This window comes from Triticum dicoccoides, chromosome 3B (assembly GCF_002162155.2).
Source record: "Triticum dicoccoides isolate Atlit2015 ecotype Zavitan chromosome 3B, WEW_v2.0, whole genome shotgun sequence".
Lineage (NCBI taxonomy): Eukaryota > Viridiplantae > Streptophyta > Magnoliopsida > Poales > Poaceae > Triticum > Triticum dicoccoides.
In genome coordinates, this window is record NC_041385.1 from 597,453,980 (window position 1) to 597,477,573 (window position 23,594).

Sequence of the window (23,594 nt, forward strand, 5' to 3'; positions counted from 1 at the left end):
AGGTGAGATTTTTTTAGGGGAGCGATCTGGTCCGGGCAGGTGAGATTTTTTAGTTCTCTTTTAGTGGGCCCGAGGATAACTAACCCAATTAGAACCTCTCCACCGGGCTAGTTTTTTAGATGGGTTAGAGCAAACTAGCTCAAACTAACCCCTCTTGTTTCGATAATTTGAGGCTATTTCAACCCAAACCATCTCTAACTTAGGGATCCAAACAAAGAGGAGTGTTACTGTACATGCTACAGTGTGGACCGTAGCACATTGTTTTTTATGGCCATATCACCACATTGTTTTCTACTGCTGGTTCACTGGGCTACCGTGGTTTGCACGGCTGGTTCACTGGGCTGCCGTGGTTCGCACTCCTCCGGCCTGAGTAGTACTCCCTTCGTTCCTAAATATAAGTCTTCGTAGATATTTCACTGTGGACCACATACGGATGTACATAGATGCATTTTATGTGTAGATTCACTCATTTTTCTCCGTATGTGGTCCATAGTGAAATCTCTGCAAAGACTTATATTTAGGAACAGAGGGAGTAGTATAGTACTAGTATATACCGCAACATTCTTTGCTCCTTCTTACTACTACGACATGTGGGAGAGCCAGCATCCGGGTCGATGTGTCATGCACCAGATTAGAGCGCGGAATGGAAGGGGGCATCACCCCGGTCGGAGCGCCAGTAATTCATGACTATAATGAGTGGTCATATCACAAGTCTTTCCAGCAGTAACGCGCCGTCAAATAGCACAGCCCCACTCGCTCACCCTCCTCGCCTCTCTGCCAAATCGCCTACCCAAAAACTGTCGCGCGTACTGCCCGGGAAAAGCCCCGCCCTCAACTTTTAACTACGCGAAAATAGTTCGAGCTTGTTCGTTCTATATAAATACAGTACTTACTGTATGTTTATTCACCCGTGGGGTTGTTCAATGAATGGAGGGGCGGGGAGCACAAGTGAACAATACTGTAGTAGTAAATAGGAGTCGTAGAGTAGTCACCTTAAATAGAGAGTTTCTTTTCTCTAATGCCACGTACACAAATTGAAACACTTGTTGTGGAGAGAAAAAAGATAATCACTCCACTATATATGGACGCAGGGGCTTGAGCGCTTGCTTTACTAGGGTTGCTCTCTTCATTCTCTCATCCTCTCCAGATATAAACAAGACAGCGGTAGCGACATTTTCTCTCTGCTCACCGCTGGTCACAGATCTGGCCGGATCCCTTCGACCGGTGTGTGTAGAGGACTAAAGGTGCATCATTCACATGGTCATCGCCGCCGAGGGAGGAAACCCACAGCTGCCGGAGGGGCCCGATCCTCTGCCCGTGTTGTTGTCTCCGACACAGCGCCGGCTCGGGAGGTCCTCCGACCCTTCTTCCTCCTTGCTATATTGTCCGCAGATCCGACCTGCCGCCGCCGACATCCCGGTGACCCTCAGGTATAAGTTCTTCGAAAGCGGCCTTGCTCTACTACCCCAGCTCCCCACGTGTCTGCATGTGCATCTTTTTCTACTCCCATCAGCTCTTCCAAAGCCACCTAAATTTTTAGTATTATTAGAGGTAAAGCTACTTCATGCATTCGAATCTAGGGCTTTGTTCAAACAACGAAGAAAGGGGGGAAAGTTGTAGCATGAATCTAGGACTTGATTCAAAGAGGAAATAATATGGTGAAAGTAGTAGAGACCGGATACCCAACCGATCACTTGGTTGAAAAGGGAAATAATGGGAAAACGCAGTACAAACTGGATAAGGAACATATCTATTATTGGTTGAAAAAAGGATAGAAAGTGGCGGCTGGTGGACAAGTCAACAGAGTATGTCCAGGATTAGATTTACTGCCATCACATAGTAAAAGGTCTCCAGGATTAGATTTGCTGCCCTCACATAGTAAAAGGTCTCAGGATTAGATTTGCTGCCCTCACATAGTAAAAGGTCTCAGGATTAGATTTGCTGCCCTCACATAGTAAAAGGTCTCGGGATTAGATTTGCTGCGCTCACATAGTAAAAGGTCTCAGGATTAGATTTGCTACCCTCACATAGTAAAAGGTCTCCAGGATTAGATTTGCTTCCCTCGCATAGTAAAAGGTCTCCAGGATTAGGTTTGCTGCCCTCACATAGCGTGAACAAGCTCAGCATCACCACTTTATGCCTCCTTGTAGGTACATTGTGCTGATGCATCCACTATCGCATGTCCTTATACCAACCTTTTGCTGTTGTTAATGTAAGGGCGCATGTAAAATGAAGCGATCATACTGTTACCTTAGGGACATGTCTAACCAGTGTTATTGTTAATCTAATGCCTCCAGTGATAAGATGCAATTAAACTGTGTTACAAATGGCACTCCTGCTGTTTTCCCCAGTATGATAAGTAAGTTGCTCCTTTACGCTGCTGAGTGTCCTGGTGTCCCCATGGTCCCATGCCTTTAAACCAACTCTTTAGCTGCTGTTGATTTACTGTGTCTGGTAAACAAGCAATGCCACCATTAAAGTAATCCCATATCTGAGGAATCTCATTGTTGATCGTAATGCTTCTCATAACAGGAAGCATTGCTAACGTTTTAAAATTTCTACTGTCCTTGCATGATTGCCATGAACATAATTAAGATGCTTCTTTTCATTTTGTATATGTTTTGTATATTCTTATTGACCAGCAACTATTTACTTTCTATCATTTTGTGCAGATAGGGATATCCATTTCACCTTGTTGCTATTGTGACCTTTTGGTGAACTACACAAAACACTTTTTTTGGAATGAGTCTCTTGTGCAGTTTAACTGAAATGTCACGTGGGCAACATCTCTCAATTTTGGTGGAACTGCACAAAATGGTGATTGGAGTTTCCAAAATCTCCGTCAAGTTCTGCTGGTAATCTCGTGCAACATTTTATTAGCCTTTGCAAGATGGAGCCATCACTGTCACCACAATGGCACTTTATTTTAGTGGAACTTCACAGAAGGATAAGAAAACTATAGTTGCACCTTACATGAGCCGGACAACCAACCTTAATGTTCCTCAATTTTAGTGCAACTACTAAAGAAGAACCTGCCGGCTCACAAGAGCAAGTACTTCTTGCTAGCTGAATGATGCAATCTTTGCTTCATTTTACGTGAACCGCAGAAAAAGGCGCATGAATTGAATCATGGAACTCCAGGAAGACCTCATCTTTGTGGAGCTGGAGGTTGAGTTCAAGGAGGCCGCTATTAATGTGAAATCATGCTCTCCTGTCTCCTTGTATGTGCTGTGCAAACATGCTGTGCAAACGGGAATACTCAACTACAGATGTTGTGACGGTCAAGAGCATTCGCCAAGTTCTTCGATTGTATGACATGGCTAGACAAGATGGATTTAATCCCGATATTCACTTTATCAAAAGGCTCTAATGGGTTGGTTCTGAATCTTGCAAGCTGGGAATCAATGAGGTGTGTAGGCATCTTTGTTGTACTTATTATTTGAATCTTATTTGTTGGTTCTGAATCTTGCAAGCTGGGAATCAATGAGATGTGTAGGCATCTTTGTTGTACTTATTATTTGGATCTTATTTGTTGGTTCTGAATCTTGCAAGCTGGGAATCAATGAGATGTGTAGGCATCTTTGTTGTACTTATTATTTGGATCTTATTTGTTGGTTCTGAATCTTGCAAGCTGGGAAACACGGCATGATGATGCAGAGGACAGCAACCATAACAAACAGTTCAAACGTGGTAGTATTATCTTTGTGAAAGTGCGATAAATGTGCTGATCGTTTGCGTCCTGAGAATAATAATTCTAATTGTTGTGCATGTTGATCCCGTGGCACTGGTAGAACGAGCCAATGCATTGCTTGTTTTAAGTATAAATTTCTATTAAAGCTAATTAAATTTAAGTAAAGTGACCACTAACTCCTGTTATTACAGTACCAATACAGACCCGCTCATGAACCGACGTGTGGCCTGAGTAGGTTTCTTAATGGAGGCATTTGAATGCGCCGAGGGTGCATCTTCTGCCGGGCGTGCAGCGGACGAGGGAGGGGTAGTAACTATTTTCGCATGTACACACTCAGCTTACTGTTGAATCCAGTTCCCCAAGAGCTGAAAAATGAACTGCTGCCGCCGCTTACACACTCGTTCACTCAAAGATACTCCAACGGTGATCCGAGGGGTGAGCCTGCTGGATATGGACTTCAGCAATGAGTTAGTTCGCCGGTCAGTCCTATGGCTGCACCATGTTGAATGTGATGTACACCAATGATACGGACTCAGTGAAGCTCTGCCTCACCACAGTCCTATGGTTGCACCAGGTTCTGGAGCATTCGCCCGTTTCATCGGCAGCACCGACAACACCTTCGCTATAGTGGAGAGAAGGAAGAACGCGACGATTCGGCCATCTGGTGCAACAAGCTTGTCGACATCAAGAAGCAATACAAGATCATCAGCAACGGGCAGGAGAAGGACTCCGTGGTTGACCTTGCTGATACCATCATCGACCCCTGATACGCCAACATGAAAGAAGACGACCTAAACACGTGGGAGGTACCTCTGAATCTAGCCTACATAACCTACGCGGCCAAGGACGCATACGCATGCCACGACATGTACAGGCAGATCTTGGACATGAGGGCGTGTCTGCTTCCCGTAACCGACGAGTACACGGACAGCCGCAACGTCATGATCAAGCATGCCAGGAAGGTCTAGATGTTGTGCTTTATCTGTTTATAAGCACCTTTATCATCTTAGTGTTTCATGCATTAGCCTATGTGTCGTAATTATCTATTTTGTCCAAAATATTTCTTTTAAGAACCCATTAACCTGATTGTTTTTTTTAGTGGCTATTTGCTTATGTATGTAAACTAGTTCACTTGTCCGTAAGAAAAACTAGTTCACGGCTGTCGTGCTTTGAATCGCCTTCCTCCCAACATATTCCTCTCCTCAGGTGGACCCAGCAGTCTCTGAATTTTCGCCCACTTTCTTTTTCGATGTAAACCGAGTTTTCTCCCAGTACTTTTCCCTAGAACCAACTCACCTGTCCCACGTCTAGCCTAAAAAATAATAACACCCCACGTACTATTAACTCATCAAATTAAAATGATATTTTATTTCGTAAGTTGAAAGTTCTTACAAAATAATAATAATAGTTGTTTATATATAACTTGCCAAGTTAACTCCTAGTGATTGCGTACATAAGCTTGCAAAGATTTTACTGACGTGCAATCATGTGTTTATGTTTTTATAACATTTCTCGGTCTAGCCCAACATGATATTTTCACCTAGCCTAGCAAGTCCACGGATTTCGAGAAAAATGCAAATGGGATTTAAACGGACTGCATAGATGCTACATCATTGTTTCACCCAGCCCACCAAATGGAGTAAAAAAACAAATGGACTGGCTGACATGTGGGCCAGTAGGTCGAAGCCTAAGAAGGCGTTGGATTTACAACCAACAGCCGGCATTCTTCTTCAATCTCTCATCTTCTTCCCCCAGCGCTGCCGGAACCGCCTGCTCCAGCCTTCAGCGTCCAGCGGCGTTGTTTTGCGCTCCTCAGCGAAACGCTACCCCGCCGATGGCCAGGCCATCCCTCCACTCCGCACCTCCTGTTATTCTCTGCCAAGTGTAGGCCCACCCCGCGCCGAAACCAGTCAAGTTTCCGACTCCTCTCGGTCTGTGACTCCACTGCCGCGTCTTCCCCATCTCCGGGTCATTCCAGTCTGGGCCTTGCCGTCGTCCACCGCCTCGGTGCGCTCGACGCGGCGTGGTCAACATACGAGAGTCATCGGAAGAGGACTGTACGTGGAGAGCCTGATGGCTGGGACCCACGAGGTCCATGGTCGCATGCAAGGAAAGTTCCTCCTTATTACGCACTGTACGTGCACTGTACGTGGGAAGGGCTTCTGTATTTCGCGAAAAAACCGTTCCCCCCGCTGACAAGTCAGACCCACTAGATATATCTTCGCACGCAAGGAAGTGCCTCCTTATTATGCCCCAAAAAATGAATACCCCCTGCTAGCTGGGACCCACCATAGTGGGTTGCTGACTTGTGGGCCAACTAAGTTGACGAGGACGGAGGGCTTTGTCAACTTAGTCAATATGAACGAATCTAGCTCCAGTGACCGTACGATGTCCATCCAACGACCATAGTGCTTCTTCACCCTCTGGTCTTCTTGCTCCAGCCGCCCAAAGCAGCGCCGGTCATGCCGCGTGCTCCTGCCTCTCGTGGCTGGCTGTGATGCCGCGGAGGCCTCACCGCCCCTACTACTCCCACCGCTGGCCCAGGGTATCCCTCTACTCACCCACACCCCCTGTTATTTTGCGGCGACAGCAGCCTCACGCCACAGCCGAACCAGTGAACCCTCGTACTCCTTTCTGCATGGGCATCCACTGCCGCGTCTTCCCCGGCTCCGCGTCGTCCCCTTCCTAAGCCTCGCTGTCATCCACCGCCTTGGTGCTCTCGGCGCGGCGTGGTCAATGTGGTCAACGACCGACTTCCATCGGAAGAGTACTGTACGTGGAGAGGCTGACAGCTGGGTCCAAGGCCACAACCCAGTTTTTTTGTGATTTGCCAAGTAAGTCGCTTTGTCAGGCCTGTTGGGCTGCAAATCTTTCAAGACGGGGAGAGCTTCATTCGGCCGGCCGAGAAAATGGCCTATCAGTAATGAGAAATGGGATGTACATTTTTAAAACACATCAAACCGGCAATTAGTTTCAAATATCTTTTTTTCATTTCGAGATTTTAAATTACAATAATTTTTATGCGTGGAGAATTTGTTGGATTTTATATTGATATACATTTATTTTTAAAATCAGTTTGAATGTGAGTCGAAATTTCGGGATTAAAAACAGTTCGGACCACACCGAAATATGCAAAATTTCGTATAATTTTTTAACCGTGGCCACAATATGGGCTGTAATGCTAACAGAAAGAATATGGGCTCCAATAAAAACCTTAAGAATTAGCAAATGGGCTGTAAATTATTAGAAATAATGGCAGATGGGTTGTATGCTGTTTTCCACAGATTTGAGGCTTTCCTAAAAAAAGGTTGACACACAAGTAGTGACTGTTGGATGTCCATCCAACGGCCGTCGTGCTTCTTGAATCTCTGCTCTTCCTGCTCCAGCCGCTCAAACAAGCGCCGGCGGGACTGCCCGCTCCCTCCTTCCCACGGCCGGTTGTGGTGCCGCACAGGCCTCACCGCCCCACCGTACTCCCATCGCTGGCCTAGCCATCCCTCTACTCACCCACACCTGTTGTTATTCTCCGGCGAAGACAGACGAACCAGTAAACCCTCGTACAGTCGTACTCCCCTCCGTGTGGGAAACAACTGCCGAGTCTTCCCTGCCTCTGTGTCGTTCCCTTCCTAGGCCTCGCCGTCATCCACCGCCCTGGTGCTCTCGGTGCGGACTGGTCAACGTGGTTAACGACCGACATGCATCTGAAGTGGGCTATACGTGGAGAGGCCGACAGCTGGGTCCACGGCCGCACGCAAGGAAATGCCTCCTTATTACGCGCAAAATAATGATTCCTCCACCTAACATGAGGGACCCACCGAAAGGGCCTCTGTATTTCGCAAAAAAAAAACGTTACCGCCGCTGACAGCTAGGACCCACCAGCTATATCTTCGCACACAAGGAAGTGCCTCCTTATTACGCACAAAAAAATGAATACTCCCCCTGTTAGCTGGGACCCAGTATAGTGGCAGGCTGACTTGTGGCCTACTAAGTTGATGGGGACGGAGGGCTTTGTCAACTTAGTCAATATGCACGATTCTAGCTCCACTGACCGTACGATGTCCATCCAACGGCCGTAGTGCTTCTTCAACCTCTGGTCTTCTTTCTCCAGCCGCCCAAACCAGCGTCGGTCGTGCCTCGTGCTCCTGCCTCCCGTGGCCGGCTGCGATGCGGCGGAGGCCTCACCGCCCCTTACTACTCCCACCGCTGGCCAGGCCATCCCTCAAATCACCCACACCCCCTATTATTCTGCGGCGATGGCAGCCTCACACCGCAGCGAACCAGTGAACCCTCGTACTCCTCTACGCGTGGGCATCCACTGCCGCGTCTTCCCCGGCTCCGCGTCGTCCCCTTCCTAGGCCTCGCCGTCGTCCACCGCCCTGGTGCTCTCGGCGCGGCGTGGTCAACATGGTCAAGGAATGGCTTCCATCGGACGTGAACTATACGTGGATAGGCGGACAGCTGGGTCCACGGCCGCAGCAAGGAAGTGCCTCCTTATTATGCGCAAAATAATTATTTCTCCACCTGACAGCGAGGACCCACCGGATGCGCCACCGTATTTTGCGAAAAAAATGTTTCCCCCTGACTGCTGGGACCCACCAGCTACATCTTCGCACGCAAGGAAGTGCGTCCGGACAAAAAAACGATCCGCCCCCTGACTGCTGGGACCCACCAGCTACATCTTCGCAGGCAAGGAAGTGCCTGATAGTCGGGACCCACCTGGTCGAAGCGTACGTAGGGTTGTCATTCTGGTCGCGAACGTGTACGTACATACTAGTCGTTGTAGAGGCGCGCACGTGTCATAGTAGAGGCGTGCACGTAGCATGTACACGTACGTACATCGGTGAGGGTGCACGAAAGAAAATATGGCCACGTATGTACATATGGGCAGGGTCTCGAATGCCTACTCGCGCATACGTACATGGCTGGGTCAGAACGGAGAAACAGTGTCGTCGTCGTGTTCATGGGGAGCCAACCGGCTGTGTCAGAACGGAATGCGTGGTCGTGTTCATCGGGAGGGCTTGGATGGAACAGGCGATGGAAACGAGGCCTAGCGTACCACACAATAGAGGAAACGAACCTCCTACATTCGGAACGGGGTCCTGTTGATCAGGAGGGGTGTGGCGTACCGCAAAATGAAGGAAACGGACCTCCTACGGTCGAAACGGGGGTCCTGTTGATCGGGAGAGGTGTGGCGTACTGCAAAACGGAGGAAACGGACCTCCTACGGTCGAAACGGGGGTCCTGTTGATCGGGAGGGGTGCGGCGTACCGCAAAATGGAGTTAACGGACCTCCTACGGTCGAAATGGGGGTCCTGTTGATCGGGAGAGTTGTGGCGTACCGCAAAACGGAAGAAACGAACCTCCTACGGTCGATACAGGGGTCCTGTTCATCGGGAGGGGTGTGGCGTACCGCAAAACGGGACTCCACGGGATACTGTTCATCTCCACAGTCGACCTCCTCCAGCCTCCACGGGCTACCGTCGACCTCCTCCAACCTCCACGGGCTCCTGTTCATCCAGCCTCCACCGCGCGCTACTCCACCGGCTACTATTCAACCACCCCTCCACTGTCTACTATTGATCCAGCCCTCCACCCTCTACTGTTCATCCAGCCCTCCACACCACGGGGTCCTGTTCAACCACCCCTCCACGGCCACCCCTCCACCGTCTACTATTCATCCATCCCTCCACACCACGGGGTCCTGTTCATCCAGAGGCAACGCCACCGCTCACTGTTCATCCAAACCCCCCCACAACACTCACTGTTCATCCAATCGACCGGCTTCAGATAGTAGCAGTAGCGAAGGAATCGCTCCATCAGGTTTAGTTAACAGCCATCGATCGATCGCTCGGGTTCAGTAACGGGTAGCCTGCAGTGCAATCGCTCGGGTTCAGTTAGAGCCCAACGCCTCGCTCGGGTTTAGTTAGAGCCAACGCCTCGCACACACGCGCGTACGTGTACGAGAGAAACGTGCATCGCTCGGCCCCCGACCTCCCACCGTAACCGGCAACTCCCCGAAATTTTCCTCCCCCTCACTTCTACCACGGTTTTTTCCGTCATGGATGGCCCAAAGAATGTCATGCAGCTACATCTCCGGCCCGCCCAGGATGAAAAGCCCATTTTTTGTCATGATGTTTTGTCATAGAAGTAGGAGCCCACCACATCTATGATGATACCGGGTTTTGTCACAATTATCGTCATAGAAGTGTCATATGTATGACAGACAATTTTTTCGTTCGGCCCAAAATGTCACGGATATGTCTTTTTTTTGTAGTGTAGGGAGAAGTGAGTCTGTCCAGTAGCTCGATTTGGTGTCGTTCCGAGGGACCACAGAACCACCGACAGCTCATCGATCCATCGCCTGCCGCACTACTGCAGCTTATCAAATGTTCTTGTCTTGAGTCCGCATAGCACTTCAGCGTTTGTCCTCTTAGCTTGTCCATTGCTTCTGGGATGTGCAACAGAGGCAAATGAGACCTTACTTCTGAGGGCATGAACATATTGTATGAAGGCGCGACTCGTGAATTGGGTGCCATTGTCAGTGATGATCCAGGCAGGAACTCCAAAGCGGCACACCAAATCTTTCAAGAAGTTGATACCTGACTGAGCAGTCACCATTCTCACGGCACCTACTCCTGGCCACTTTGTAAACTTGTTGATTGCAACGAACAAGAATTCAAAGCCCTCGGCAGATCGGGGGAAAGGGCCGAGGATATCGAGCCCCGAGACCAAAAACGGCCATGACAAAGGGATTGTTTGAAGAGCTTGTGCAGGCAGATGGATGTTCTTGGAATGGAACTGGCAGGCTTCACACTTAGTGACTAGCTCGACCACATCTTGGAGGGTTGTGGGTCAATAGAATCCTTGCCGGAATGCTTTCCCTATTGGGAAATGTAGCATGCAATTTCAAAAAAATCCTACGCTCACGCAAAATCTATCTAGGAGATGCATAGCAACAAGAGTTGGAGAGTGTGCCCACGTACCCTCATAGACTAAAAGCGGAAGCATTAACTTAATGCGATTGATGTAGTCAAAGGTCTTCTCGAATCAACCGATCAAGTACCGAATGTACGACACCTCCGAGTTCTGCACACGTTCAGCTCGATGACGTCCCTCGAACTCTTGATCTAGCAGAGTGTCGATGGAGTCGATGAGTTCCATCAGCACGATGGCGTGATGACGGTGTTGGTGATGTGATCCGCGCAGGGCTTCGCCTAAGCACTACAATGATACTATTGGAGGAGTAAACGGTGGAGGGGGGGACCAAACACGGCTAAGACAATTGTTGTGTCTATGGGGTGCCCCCGCCCTCGTATATGAAGGAGGGGAGGAGGAGACTGGCCACCAAGGGGCGCGCTATGGGGGGGGGGAGTCCTACTAGGACTCCACTCCTAGTAGGATTCGGCCCCTCCCCTTTGTTTACTTCTTTTCGGAGGGGAAAAGGGGAAGGGAGAGGGAACCAGAGAAGCAAAGGGGGGCGCGCCCCTCCCCTAGTCCAATTCGGACTCCCTATGGGAGGGGCGCGGCCACCCATTGTGGGCTGGCTCCCCTCTCTCCTATGGCCTATGTTGGCCAATTATTTCCCCGGGCAGTTCCGGTAACCACCCGGTAATCCGAAAATCATCAGAAACTTCCCGAAACCATTCTGGTGTCCAATGTAACCTTCCAATATGTCAATCTTTACCTCTCGGCCATTTCGAGACTCCTCGTCATGTCCTTGATCTCATCCAGGACTCCGAACAACCTTCGCTCACCAAAACACATAACTCATATAATACCAATCGTCATTGAACGTTAAGCGTGCGGACCCTACGGGTTCGAGAACTATGTAGACATGACCGAGACACCTCTCCGGTCAATAACCAATAGCGGAACCTGGATGCTCATATTGATTCCCGCATATTCTATAAAGATCTTTATCGGTCGAACCATAATGTAAATATAGTTATTCCCTTTGTCATCGGTATGTTACTTGCCCAAGATTTGATCGTTGGTATCTTCATACCTAGTTCAATCTCGTTACGGGCAAGTCTCTTTACTCGTTCCGTAGTGCATCATCCCATAACTAACTCATTAGTCACATTGCTTGCAAGGCTTCATATGATGTGCATTACCGAGAGGGCCCAGAGATACCTCTCCGATACTCGGAGTGACAAATCCTAATCTCAATCTATGCCAACTGAAAGATCGTGGATATTGCCTAGAGGGGGGGCACGTGAATAGGCGCTTTTAAAATAATTACGGTTTAGGCTTGAACAAATGCGGAATAAACCTAGCGGTTAATTTGTCAAGCACAAAACCTACAACAACTACGCTCACCTATGTGCACCAACAACTTATGCTAAGCAAGATAAACTACAAGGTGATAGCAAGATATATGACAAGAAACAATATGGCTATCACAAAGTAAAGTGCATAAGTAAAGGGCTCGGGTAAGAGATAACCGAGGCACGCGGAGACAATGATGTATCCCGAAGTTCACACCATTGTGGATGCTAATCTCTGTTTTGAGCGGTGTGGAGGCACAATACTCCCCAAGAAGCCACTAGGGACACCATAATCTCCTCATGCCCTCGCACAATGAAAGATACCGTGATTCCACTAAGGGACTGTCGGTGTCAAAACCGGCGGATCTTGGGTAGGGGGTCCCGATCTGTGCGTCTTAGGCTGATGGTAACAGGAAGCAAGGGACTCAATGTTTACCCAAGTTCGGGCCCTCTCGATGGAGGTAAAACCCTACTTCCTGCTTGATTAATATTGAAGATATGAGTAGTATAAGAGTAGATCTACCACGAGATTGTAGAGGCTAAACCCTAAGAGCTAGCCTATGATGGTATGATTGTAATTGTGATCGGCCTTCTAAGGACCATCCTCTCCGGTTTATATAGACACTTGAGAGGGCTAGGGTTTACATGGAGTAGGTTACAAGGAAGGAAATATATTATCCGAATCGCCAAGCTTGTCCTCCACGCAAAGGAGAGTCCCATCCGGACACGGGCCGGAGTGTTGCGTCTTGTATCTTCACGCTTCAATAGTCCGGACGATGTATATAGTCCGGCTGTCCGGATACCCCCTAATCTAGGACTCCCTCAGTAGCCCCTGAACCAGGCTTCAATGACGATGAGTCCGGCATGCAGTCTTTTCTTCGGCATTGCAAGGCGGGATCCTTCTCCGAATACTCCAAGATAATTATCAAACACGTAGACCGTGTCCGGATCTGCAAGATGATCTTCACATACTGCTATAGAGAGAATGATATTTCACAAATGTACTCTGCTGACAACTTTCTAGACAGTGTGACATGTCATCTAGGCCAGGTCATTATCCGAGCCGTTTTCCCACATCCAGCCTCAGCGTATATTGCGAGGCGGTTTCCTTGGCACGTCTTATCGAAGCAAAGATCATGTCCCCTTATCATGGGATTCTCATCAATACGAGTATGGGTAATCCAGCCACACCGCTAATCGCGGCGAGTGGGAGGTGAGCAGGTTCCACCAAGCAAGTGGGGAGGCGCAAAAAGCTTTTACCACCTCTTATAAGGAGATAAGGTCTCTTCCTCTTTACCCACGCCTTCTCCTCTGCTCGAGCCCTAACGCCCAAGCACTCTCTGTTTCCATTGAAAAGAGGTTTTCCAACGATGTCCGGATCTGGAGCAGGAGGCAGATGGATGGCCTCTACCGTCCGGGAGAAGGATATCAAGAAGCTCCAGGAAGCCGGGTATCTGGCCAAGAAGATTGGCCACCGTCTCCTGCCGGCGGGACAGGTTGTCCCTACTCCGGAGCCTTACGAGAGAGTCGTGTTCCTTCCCCATTTTGTCCGCGGGCTCGGGTTTCCCCTCCACCCATTTGGCCGTGGAGTTATGTATTACTATGGGATTGATTTTCATGATCTTTCCCCCAACTCTTTTCTCAATATCTCGACGTTCATCGTCGTGTGCGAGGTCTTTCTCTGGATTTCGCCTCACTTCGGCCTGTGGCTGAAGATTTTCAATGTGAAGCCCAAGGTGGTGAGTGGCGAACACGCCGAGTGCGGCGGTGCCATGGTGAGCAAGATGCCCAAGGTCGTTTGGCCGAAGGGCACTTTCAACGACTCCGTCAAGGAGTGGCAGCAGCAGTGGTTTTATATCACCGAACCACGCGGCAAAAAGTGGGCTGTAGCTCCTGAGTTCAGATCCGGAGCTCCACTACGGCTCACGTCTTGGCCCAAGAAGGGCCCGAACTGGTCCCCGTCCGATGAGCTGTCACTGCTCCAGACGCGTGTTCAGAGCGTGGTTGACAAGGACGTCAAACTTGTCGATGTAGTCCAGGTGATGCTAGTTCGCCTGGTTCTCCCTTGCCAGCGTCGAGCCTGCACTTGTGGGAGTTCGACCCAACTGAGCACCAGACCCTTCGGGAGCTCTATGATTCCTCCCACGAGGATATCTAGAAGGTGCTCTTCAAGTTCGGCAAATCATGGCCGGACTCCGCCGAGGACCGGGGGTATCAATTATCCCATTCTGCAAGCCTGGTAAGTTACAGCCACGCCCTGTCCATCCATGCTTCAGCAGGCATGTCATGAGGGAGACATTTTAATCGTGTTTCATCGTGACCTCAGGGATGGATGAAGAAGGTGGAGCGGATGCATTGTCCGTCCCCGCTGCCGGAGGAACCAGCCGGACCTCTTCTAACGAAGATGCTGGTCCCGGCGCTTTACGAGGCGCCAATGAATGAGGCCTCTAAGAAGGTCAAGAAGACCTGAAGTGGCCTCCGTTGCTGCGAGGCTTCAGACGCCAACTCCGAAGGCTCCAGCGACGCTCCTTCTTCCGCAGACGAAGAGGAGGAAGCAGAGGAGGACGAGCCTCGCTCTGAAGGCGGGAAGAAGCGTGCGGCTTCCCCGTCCCTGGAGGCCAAATCGCCCGAGAGGGGGAGAGGTTCCCATCCAGAGGCATCCACCCCGGCTGCCGATAACAGCCCAGAGTGGGATCCCAAGGCCCAGCCCCTGGAAAAATCGAAAGTAACCGAAAGCCAAATGCGCCTATGCATCCAGGGTCGTCTGGGTATAGTAATCTTAACTGTCGCCACATCTCGTACAACCCGATGAGATCTCCTGCCGGACAGTCCTCATCGGAGGATTCATTGAGCTCGGATGCTGTGGCGAGCGAGACACCTCTTGGGGCTCCTTTTCCGAAGTCCAGGCGCGACACCGAGGTGTTGTCTCAAAGATACTCAGAGTCGGGTAAGGTCCTGGAGGCCTCTAAGGCTCCAGGATCGGGCGAGCGGCCACCCTCCATGGAGGGAGGTTTGCCTACTCCGCCGGCAACCTCTGTCTATGCAGAGCTGCCGGGCGGTCTATCGATAGCATTAAAGAACGCGCCTATCGTCGATGAACATCGGACCCTCATGGGTACGGTGGTTGGAAAGATTCAGGCTACCGAAAGCGGGCTGAATGAGTCCTGTCTTGGCCTTATAAAGGCTTTTGAGGTATGGTTTCTAAGGAGCCTTTGAAGAATCATCATGATATGAGGAGTAGCCCCTGATACACTGTCCGGCAAAAGAGAGCCGGGCAGGGGATCAAACCCTCTTTTGTAGTGGGAACCTTTGTTGAATGATGTATACCCCTTTGTTTGACAACAGGCGTCTGCGGAGAAGAAGGCCACTCATGATGCGGAAGTGTCCGAACTGAAGCAGAGCCTGGAATGGGCCGAGGAAGAACTTGGCCGTGTGAAGAAGCAATTAGAGGAGAAGCAAGGTATGTTTACACATTGTCTTGCATTGGGCACGAATGAATAAGTGTGCCTATTGAAAAGTATTTATGTTGTACGCCCTAGGAGCGAGTGCCGAATATGAGGCGCTGAAGAAGGCAGTGGCTGATGTCCACGAGAAGGCTGCCGCCGAACAGGCGCTTCGTGAAAAACATGAGGCCAGGGTTGTCACAGCTGAGCGGGAGCTCCAGGAGGCTGTGACAAAAAGCGAGATCTTGGAGCAGAGTCTAGTAGGGAAAGAATCCGAACTCGCCCAAGCTCTCCAAGCCGCGGAAGATGCTCGGGAAGAATCCCGAGGTGCTGTACGGGACCTTCAGGAGGCCCAGAAAGTTGCAGCTGGTAAGGCCTGTTGTATCTATGGCCATTATTACGTGATAGTGGGGAGAACTCTAAGCGGCAAGCTGAATTCTTGATTTTACAGGGGCGTTTGCGGCTTTGCCTCGCAGCATATCAGACGCCGCCCAATTTTACCGGACCGAGGAGAGGGGGTCTGCAGAGAGGAACTTCTGGTCGCAGTATTTGGCGCCGAACTATCCGGTGCCTTTTATCGATCAGCTGAAGCAGCTGGTCGAACTACACCAGGCAACCGAACTAGCCATGAAGGACTTCGTTGTACGATTGTGGCCTGCAGAGCCAATTCCAATCAGTTACTTCGGACTCGTAAAGCGGATTGTGGGCACCTGTCCTCGGCTTGATGCTATCAAGCGATCAGTCTGTATAGAAGGTGCGCGCATGGCGTTTGCCCATGCAAAAGTGCATTGGGGGAAGCTTGTTGCGAAGAAGCTGATGAGTGAGGGGCCACCGGAGGGTAAGGAGCATCGCAAGCCCCAACTGTACTATGAAGGTGTACTGAAGGGGGCCCAGCTAGCGGCGGATAAGTGCACCAAAGACATTATATTCCCCTGAGGGCATTCTTGCCAGTATTTGTAATATGGGATAATGGCACTTTTATTATGTATCGCCTGTTTTGTTTGAACATATGTTCTTCCTGTGCGGCTGTTTATTGTATGTAAATTCTGAGAGTTGGCCAGTCATCGACTTCAGACCCCATGTGAGAAATACGGGGGTGTTTGGGATATATCTGAACACTCTTTATCCCATGGTTGGGTCCTTGTGAGGAGGTGTTGCTCACCACGAACCAGGCAATCAGACTATACGACTTTACTACTCTAACTTAGCCATAGGAATTCAAGTATGGTCGGCGTAGCCCCTAGTGTTTGGAAGGCCGAACTAGGGCCTCTATTGTCGCCTGATCAGAAGACCGATTCGTCGCAGTCTGCATTTGTGATGGCGTTATGCGGAATAAATCTTTAAGGATTTTACAACCTCTCGAACAGCTGACCAGCTCTCGCTGTATCATGACAGTCGGTTTTCGGCTTTCTCTACTGAGGTGCTCGTCCGGCAGAATTGGGACACAATCACAGTAGTTCTCCCAGCGCTACCTTAGCCGACGGAACGGAACGTAAGGTACCAAAACATGGGAGCCGGGAAAACCCAACCAATGACCCAAGACATGATTCGGAGCTGATGCATATAGTGCTATAAGTTCGGGGTGCCGAGCGACTGAAAAGGTGGTCGGACTTTGTTGTCGTATTGTGAAGCCCCTAGCATAACCGGGCGTAAAACGAAGCGTGGCTGCCGTTTTATGGCAAAGAGGCGTCGATTATAAACGACAGCCGGTACATGTTATTGAGGTCTACGCATTGTAGTAGGGTAATATGGCTATGCATATGAGTGCTATTTATGATTATGAAAAGAGATGGTTTTTGGCGGAACCTGTGATAGCCGGACTGTAGGGGGCTGTGAGTGGATCAAAAGTGAATCCGGACTGCCTTCTACCTGCATGGTCCTGTCTTTGTGTGTCCGGGCCAATTCCACGCCACCAATCCTGTTCTGCATAAAAGTTAGTTTGTGAAGGTAAATGTTTGGAGGCAGCCGAACGTCCTCTTGTGGTTGGTATAAAGGTTCCTGATCGGAGCCCGGTGACCCCAGCCGCTATACCGTGAAGCAGCGCAGACTCCTCAGTTGGTGTCTGGATAGTTGGCTTTCATATCAAAATTTTTATAGGCATGCACGACTTGCTACTCCGGCAGCTGTATGATTTCTACTCTAAGGGCGGGGTTTGGCTTTGCACGTAGGCGTGAGTATATCACCGGTGTTGGCCTAATGGTTTACCATGTGTAATCTAGTCAACGTGGTTAATCCCGTTAGCATACGGTGTGGTACCGTATGAGGGGAATGCGCCGATGGCGTGGCATTTTTTGGTTATCTGAGAGCAACCGTTAGAGCGGTGGGCCAATGAACTTGGCCTTTGCACCTGACATCTTGTAGAAGGTGTTATTTGTAGATTCATACCCGCGGGGGCTTTATGTGTTATGGAGCCCCTGGACTACTAGGTCTAGGGGTATGGCAATTGAATTGCTGTGGTTTGTATGATAGGGGGCGATCAGCCGTACTGTTGTGCTCTGGGGGGGTCTCTTGACTAGATGCCTCCCTTCATTTTTTCTGGCACACGACCGGTCGCTTTGTTTTGAGGATCCGGCATTCTCTATTGGTATGCTTTGCCGTCCTTCTAGGAGTACCGTGAATTTCACATGGTTGATCAAGTATGTGGCTCGGGCCGGATAGGCTTGAGCTGCTCTTTGTCTGTTGATCGGACTGGGAGTTGCTGGGCTTGGCACCAGCTTCCTTGGCTTGATGTTTATGACCGCTGCGCCGAGGCTTTAGGATGCCTCTTCGTGTATCCTTTTTACTATATTGGACCGTAGTGGTGTGTGGACGTCGGGTTGTGTGCTTTTGGTTCTCCTGCTTAGGTTGAGGTAGCCAGCTGTGCCGCGTGTGCCCTCTATTAAGGCGGTCGAGTCCATACTTTTCGGTGGCCAGGATCTTGGTCCACCTATCCACTAGCAAATCTTGGTCAGCTTTAAGCTGCTCTTGCTTCTTTTGCAGGCTCCTTGCCGTGGCCATGAGCCGTCGCTTGAAGCGAACTTGTTCCACTTGATCTTCAGGCACGCCGAATTTGTCATTGCCGAGGCTAACCTCATCTTCGGAGGGGGGTGTATAGTTGTCCCTCTCCAAGTATCCCACCATGGCCGGTCCGGACTGCCTGAAGGTGGGTTGATCAGGGCTATATTCCTCTTCAGCACCATCCGGATTCCTTTCATCTCCGGGGTCGGTATTGATGTGGCGGGGCTTGGAGCGGCGCCGAAGACGCCCATGCTTTGCTTTTCCCCCTGAGGGGTTATCCTCCGTTGCCTCATCGCTATTGGTTTCCTTCGGAGTGTCCACCATGTATATATCATATGAGGAGGTGGCCATCCACCGCCCTGTGAGCAGTGGCTCCTGTACTTCTCCTGCATCGTCGTCCATACCGTCGATGTCTTTGGAGTTGAAGTCAAGCACGTCGGTTAAATCGTCGACCGTGGCAATGAAGTGGGTGGTGGGTGGGCAGGGAATTCCTTCGTCGCCTGCTTCCCACTCAAGCCGGACAAAATTCGGCCCAGAGCCTCCTGACAAAGAGAGAGACTTTAATGAGTTCAGCATGTCGCCAAAGGGAGAGTGCTGAAAGATGTCTGCAGCGGTAAACTCCATTACTGGAGCCCAACCTGGCTTGGCTGGCTCGAGGGTATGCGGACCGGAACCAACAACCGGATACGAGTCTGAGGGCCCGGGGTTACAGGCCTCCACAAAGGTGAGACCTGTGTTCGGCTCCACCCCTCCGTCCTTGGGCAACGCAACCTGTTCCAGATTTAGATCCAGGGCTTTTACTGAAGGGGTGATATCCTGAGCATCGTCCGACGGCAGGTCTAAGCCGTGCCCATCGTGACTGTTCGGTGCTCCTGGCACAGGCCCAAATCCGTCGAAGATCAAGTCTCCGCGAATATCCGCCGTGTAGTTCAAGTTTCCGAACCTAACCTGGTGGCCATGGGCGTAGCTGTCGATCTGTTCTAGGTGACCAAGCGAATAGGCCCGCAGTGCGAAGCCGCCAAACAGAAAGATCTGTCCGGGGAGAAAAGTCTCGCCTTGGACCGTGTTGTTAGCGATTGAAGATGCCATCAAGCCTCGAAGTGACAACACAGAGGAACTCTCAATAAAAGCACCAATGTCGGTGTCAAAATTGGCGGATCTCGAGTAGGGGGTCCTGATCTATGCGTCTTAGGCTGATGGTAACAGGAAGCAAGGGACTCAATGTTTACCCAGGTTCGGGCCCTCTCGATGGAGGTAAAACCCTACTTCCCGCTTGATTAATATTGAAGATATGAGTAGTACAAGAGTAGATCTACCACGAGATCATAGAGGCTAAACCCTAAGAGCTAGCCTATGATGGTATGATTGTCATTGTGATCGGCCTTCTAAGGATCATCCTCTCTGGTTTATATCGACACCAGAGAGGGCTAGGGTTTACATGGAGTCGGTTACAAGGAAGGAAATATAATATCCGGATTGCCAAGCTTGTCTTCCACGCAAAGGAGAGTCCCATCCATACACGGGCCGGAGTCTTGCGTCTTGTATCTTCACGCTTCAATAGTCTGGACGATGTATATAGTCCGGCTGTCCGGATACCCCCTAATCCAGGACTCGCTCAAGGACCCTTGAGGGCGGCCATCGAACCCGTACAAATGGCAACCCTCACTACTAGAAAAACCGCTACTAATGGCGCACCTAATTTGGCCATTAATGGCGCATCACTGGTGCGCCATTACTAGCACGCCATTAGTAATTTTTACTAACTGCGCACCAGTGGTGCGCCATTAGTATCTGGTATACTAATGGCGCACCACTGGTGCGCCATTAGTATAGGCCACGGTGCGCCATTAGTATGCCTCCCAGGGGCCATGTATACCCAGGTGCTTTGGCATACTAATGGCGCACGACCACGGGATGCGCCATTAGTAACCGCGGCATACTAATGGCGCACTGTCCAGTGATGCGCCATTAGTATGCTTTGTCATACTAATGGCGCACTGTCATATGATGCGCCATTAGTATGAATATTAGGTTTTTTTTATTTTTTATTTTCTGTTTTTTGCACAGGTTACAAAATGTATAATTTGACAAAATATAGACATCACACATCAGCAACAGATTCATTGAATACAATAGAAGATTAGTCTTTGAATACAACTAGATGACCAGTTGCGCCGATGGCGCAAAGGCCGAGAGTAAGCCATGTATTGAAAGAGTGTACATTAATATTATTCAGACACATATTGAAACATATGAAAATAAGTACTTATTGCTGGTAGATAGATACTTAGTAATGATACATAGTGTTCTAAGAAGCTTACGATTAATTATTTACAATGTTATTAGCAAACAAAGTAGATAGTCACATATAGGCGCTATGAAGTGATTTCCATCAAGCGATTTCCATCAAGCCTGGACCAGCTCTCTTAGATACCCCTGCCAAAAATAGGAAAATGGAACTATGAATACTCTCAGCTTACACAAAATAAAAAACTATTCAGGACATGATAGACACTTAGAATTGCAAAGTTCATTCGATGTCATAAATCAAAAGACTAAGAACCATTATGTACCAACCTGGACGTTGCCTCTTACTCCCTTAGATATCATGGTTCAACAAATAAACCTCTTACTCCTGAGAAATAATAAATCCTGCCTTCATCAATTACAGGGAGGAGCTTCCAACTGGATTTTAAGGACCATTTGTATTATACCCCCCCTATACCAGTATAAAAAACAACAATCTTTTCACCATCAATAGTTATCCTGCAACATCATTCAACTCTCACATGATTTAGAGAGAGTAGTAATGAAGCACAGATAATAACATTTGTCAGAAAAGAGTAGGAGAGAAACAAACAGAGTACAATTTGAATGCTCAGAACAATCAAATTAAACACTACAGGGAAAACTAAGAACAATCAACCTTAACTACTGTAGGGAAGATAAAAGTCGTCTCAAATTCTGGTGAAAATTCTGGTGATTTCATATGCAAATAAACCATGTCAAGAAAAATCAACCTTAACTACTGTAGGGAAGAACACCCAACCTTAACTAAGAACAATCCACCTTAACTACTGTAGGGAAGAACAATCAACTTTTAAGCACCATGTCAAGAAACAGAGCCATGGCGAAAATTCTGGTGATTTCATATGCAAATAAACCTGCAAAAGTAGCAAGATGACTCAGACTGACAAACAAATCTCTTGACAGTGCTCTTTGGCAAGTGCTGCAGAGATGGATAATACTCAATTAGTCTCTATACCAATGTCTCCTGTAGGCTGGGTGTAGTACACAGCTTCTGGGAGCTATAGAGTGTGTTCAGCATAGCATCCAAAATAACCCTTGGTGGAATGTGTACAGGATCCATTAGGAAATCCTAAGATGATTTTATAAATGTTAGATTATCGCTCATAAAAAAGGCCATATAAGGATTATTGCCATTGATCAGTATTATGCATATGTAGTATGGTCAAAGAAGATAGATATGAACAATTGGTGTTAGCTACCATGTCAGACTAAAACTAAAAGAACTTGTTGAGTAATCATAGATAGCAGGAAAGTCTATGTTGGTTGCATTTAATTATTCAGTTTTAGTACAGGTGCTGTTCAAGAATGGCAGAACCATTTTCTACCAAAGCTCACTATACTAAAGGCTTATCCAATGCCATAGCAGAGCCGATCAAAGAGGTACTAACGGACAGGGGTCTCGCAAAGTACATCATGAATTTCCATGTCTCAATCTGGCAGTGTAAAACTGTAGGTTCCATGGCTCAAAAAAAGCTAAGTGATTTGAATCTAAAATAAACCTAGGTTTATTACCTATAAGGCCATCCCCAGGAACATCAATCTCTACACCAGCAAGCACATGACCATTCCCGTCGATCTCACACAAGTAAAAAGGCGGAAGCAATGCACATTGTGCTGCCATAGTTCCAAAATTGGAAGAACAAAGGACACCAGAGCACACATTCTAGGTAAACGAAGTAATTACACAATACGAAGCAGGAAAGAATATATGTAAGCACACAAATAAATAGTATAAGGTGAGAGGATAAAACATTCCATGCACAATAAAACCGTTCTACCAAGAACGCTAAAGACACTATGTTAGAGGAACAAAATGTATTGAAACAGTAAACAATTAGCAGGGAAAGTACTAATAATAATCACCTTCACAAGATGAAAGAAAGCAGATGAGGCCCTTGACGAGATCAACAGCACCAGAATCCCAAGAACAGACCTAGAAGAAAACAGTTCATAAATCAGGACACAACCAAGCTTTCTACCCACAAGGAAACTCTTCTACCAAGAATGCTAAAAACAATATATACAACAGCACGAGCAGAAGGGAATAGGACAGATCTTAACCCCAAATAGAAAAAGGATTCTAAGCACGACCGCATTTCATCGAACAGGTAGAAAGCAAGCGGGGAAAAAGTGGCTCACCTCTGACGAAACGTAAATCGCACAGTTCAGACCGATGCAAGAATCAAGAATTAGATCCTGCAAAGAAGAGAGAGGAATCAGTTACACTTGGGTTGTTTTTTCTCTTAGACTAGCAGCGGATCATCCAGTCTGTAATTTGATGAGCGTGTTCTATACACACACAATATTCAGTCTGCACAAAATTGTACAGTAAACTGAATTAGTGAACAAGCAGTGTTACTCATAGGCTTAGACTGAAGGACTTGCAGAATTCAACAGCAAACAGAGTACCAAATTAATTACTCAAAATGGATCATATATAGAGTTGCTTCCATGTGTTTTGTTTATAAAATGTTAGCGAACAATATAAGTTTTCCACTCATAGAAGCATGTGAAAATTCAGTTAGATAACCACTGATAGAAGCATGTGAAAATTCAATTAGATAACCACTGATAGGAATAGATATTGATGCTTTGCTGAAGAAATCATGGCACACTAGAGAAAAAAGAAGAAGAAAAAAGAAATCATGCCTTGCCGAAGAAAAAAGAAATCCTAGAAACACTTAACTACTTTTAGACACTTTCAGTTAACTGTTTTGAATTGTTCATGTGACAGTATTGTCATGGTGAGCTACAGATTATGCACTAAGGAATTTGTTCTCCAGGTAGACATGAGTGTAAAATACGAACAAGGGAAGTCAATTTCAAACTAATAGACTGCAGAAAACTGCCACAATCTCTTAACTAAGAGTTGATAAAAGCATGTCC

General features: G+C 48.3%; 1 long non-coding RNA gene across 1 annotated transcript; it reads right to left on the minus strand.

Annotated features, from left to right (window-relative positions):
• Positions 1-20,649: 20,649 nt before the first annotated feature.
• On the minus strand, positions 20,650-22,882 carry LOC119281626. Its single transcript, XR_005138484.1, has 3 exons — positions 22,848-22,882; positions 22,572-22,641; positions 20,650-20,834 (listed from the first exon to the last, which is right to left on the minus strand). It is a non-coding gene; the product is annotated as an uncharacterized LOC119281626 (long non-coding RNA).
• Positions 22,883-23,594: the final 712 nt, after the last annotated feature.